Here is a 3,399-nt window from a genome sequence, read left to right on the forward strand (position 1 = left end):
ATGTCAAGGACTCCCTCAAGAGAGCAAAGAAGACTCCACCCTCACTTCCAAAAAGTGTAGTAACTCTCATCAATCATCTTTATAGAGATAATATGGGCATAATATCTCAAGATGAGATATTATCACAATCATTGATATGGTTTGCCACATACTTTTGGCACCCCCTCAATTCTAGAGCCACATCTATATCACTTACTTCACATCCTTCGATTGGCACATCATCAAAGAAAGGCATTGTAGTTTGCGGTATGAAGTCACGGAGGACTTTGTTCATACCATTCATCATATGTGAAACTGAATTAGTTTCTCCCTGAGGTAAGGTGCACATCCTTACTAGACCAAAGGGTGTCCTCATGGTAGTCAAGTCCCTGTTTTTCGTTGCTAGTTGGAACTAATCATACCTTGAGTATAGATCCCCCATAGAATATATTTAGTACAACATGGCATGCAGAAATTGGTGCAAATACTGACGAAATAAAGTTATTTTTAATACCAAAAAGCATTGAAATAGGCCTCGAAAGAGACGTTGGTATCGTAACATTAGTATAAGTACTGGTATTATAAGCGTTAAAATAAACCATGAAATGAGCGTCAAAATAGCAATGAAATAACCGTTGGTAATACTATTGCATATTCCAACACTGCTACGGAGGTCTATACTAACGCCTGTATCGTACTCTGTACCGATGACCAAAGCTTCAAATTTTTTTTGGGGTAGAGAGGGTTGGGAGCTGATGTTGCATGTACTGCAGCAAAAGAAAACAACCCTCTCTATCCAAAGGAAGAGTGCACAAGCAACCACACTCCACCTACAAGCTGACGCTAAAGAGAGAGTGTATGGCAATTTGCAAAATTGTAAGAAAAACATAACCACAAAATCAAAAGCTTGATCATGGCATAACGGAATAAAGATTTTATAACCATAATTAAAACATGAGTTGAAAACTGCAAAACCATAAACATAACCTGTTTGCCATACCATAACCATTACCATAACTTGCTTGTCATACGATAACCATAATAGCCATACCATCATTGCACAACCATAACCGTAACCATAACCATAACCATAACCATAACCATAACCATAACCATAACCATAAACACCACCATCACATGATTGCCATACCATCATAGTAAAACCATAACCTTAACTTGACTGCCAAATCTTAACCATAACATTTGTGCCATACCATAAACATAACCATAAACCATAAACATAACCATAAACCATAAACATAATCACTACAAAATTGTACATATGCAAACAATCATTGAGTGAGAAGACCCTCATGGTAATGCCTCCCAGTCGACGTCCTCTCCTTCCTACTGTAGTTGGGTCAAAAGGGCCACAAGTCCATGCTTGTACCCATACTTCTCCTCTTGGCGTGTTGGAAGACGCTTCACAACAACTTCCTGAAAAATTATGGTTTATAAATCTTGAAATAACATATATATTCTCCATAATTTGAAGCATACATATAATACTTACAAACTCATGTCGAAGTGTACCATAGCCTCCACTCCCAAGATGTGACGCTCCAGTAGAGTCCAAATGGGCTCTGGTTGCATCTCTCTACTGCTAAAATCTCTGAGGATTGTCTTGTGTCTCTCGTGCAATCTGTGCCCACTCCTCTGCGTCCAACCATGACATCTTGGGACTGTTGTCATTGTACCTATCTCTTGTCTCTAACCGACAGTGTGACATTGTGGACTTTGCCACACTCAAAATGATCGTACCCCTCTGCAACCCTATACTCTCTGTGAATGGCCTCGACGATGAATTTTTTTATTTCAACATTGAGGTTATCCCAAACCTCCATCATAAAGTGACCAAACTGAATTGTACAGAGCTGTCGAATCCTCTGTTGCATGGTCTTTTCGACCCTTTCCACCAAAACAATCCAATCCTTGCTCTTGTACACCTTGCTAGGATCATGCTCGTGTGATCCCCAAGGTGTACGTGGTGTGCCAATCGGTGAACTATCTATTGAAGAGAGTGGTGGATGCTTTCTCGGTGGTGTGGATGCATCGATAGAACTGCTACCATAGCAACCATTGCCTCCAGAATGACGCCTACCTCGTCTCGAGGATGAACCACATGTCAATGTAGGGGGCACACGAGTCCTAGGCATAGGGATCACACTAGGTTGAGGTGTGGAGCTGCTCGGTGTAGGGACCACACTAGTCCCGGGCGTAGGGTTGACCGTAGTAGGTCTAGAGGGACCTGCTGCCCAAAGGTATTGTGCCATCACTATCTGTTGTGGTGTGAACTGAGACAAAAACGAGTCCATCTGCTTGGGTGACATGCTGGCCAAAGTGACAGGAAAACTAAAACTAGAGAGTATGGCTCATCGTCATTGGCCATGGCTAATCATACACAAACAACACCCACAAAATACGTTAGTTTACAGAAGAAATGCTTAATCAATACAAATAACAAATCAACGAAGCTGCTACACAAATAAATGAATCTAAAGTGTATTGTAGACTAATCAAAAGAGTTTTACAAAAGAGTTCCTAGAAAAAATCATTAGTTAATCTCTCATCCTCTATCAGATCTGATGCACCAAAGATGTCTATCTCAATCTGTACTTTGGTATCTTTGTCATCGAACTCTACTTCTTCGTCGCTCTCCGTATCAGCTTCAGTATTTGACACCTCATCTCTAGGTTCAGACAATCGCTCACTGCTAACATCCACCTCAAAATCTAAACATAAAGTTTCCATCGGTCCTATGCTTTGTTCATGAATCACGTCTTTGACCTCAACGTCCAATCCTTCACACACTTGCTTGCTACGTGGAGCAACTTGAACGACATAGAGCCAGCAGGGTATAGATAGATCATTCTCATCATTTTCTATCCATAGTGAATCGTGTATGAACACAACTTATTGACAATGCTACGGAAGTACAAATGTATCCCGTGCATCTGTCCACACCCGCCTAGAGTTCACTTGAATCACTCCACTCTTGTCTTTACGCACAATTGCATCAGGGTCGGTAGTAATAGCTTTGAACCACTTGACATGAAAGATAAACATATCAAACTCTCTAAAGCTAATCTTCAAGATGTCTTGGATGTAGCCAAATTCAAGCTGGTTAGTTTCTGTATTCTCATCCCTCGCACTACTTCTACTTTCTTGGATGAAGCTTGCCCTAACACCACTGTCGAAAGTGCCCCTTTTTTTGTCGATCCGTTGCACTTTGAAGTGTTTCCCATGCGACCACAAAGCTCCATAATTATGATATTGCAGCCACAAAATTGAAACAGACTAAAATTTATTAAAGAAATGTGATCATGTGGAGCTTGAAAAGGAAGTTGTGAAATATACATGCCAATCACAACCCCTTGAAATCTCCTCTTCCTCTTCAGTAATCAACACTCCATTCTTCTT

The sequence above is a fragment of the Adiantum capillus-veneris genome, chromosome 15, assembly GCF_014529385.1.
Source record: "Adiantum capillus-veneris isolate H3 chromosome 15, ASM1452938v2, whole genome shotgun sequence".
Lineage (NCBI taxonomy): Eukaryota > Viridiplantae > Streptophyta > Polypodiopsida > Polypodiales > Pteridaceae > Adiantum > Adiantum capillus-veneris.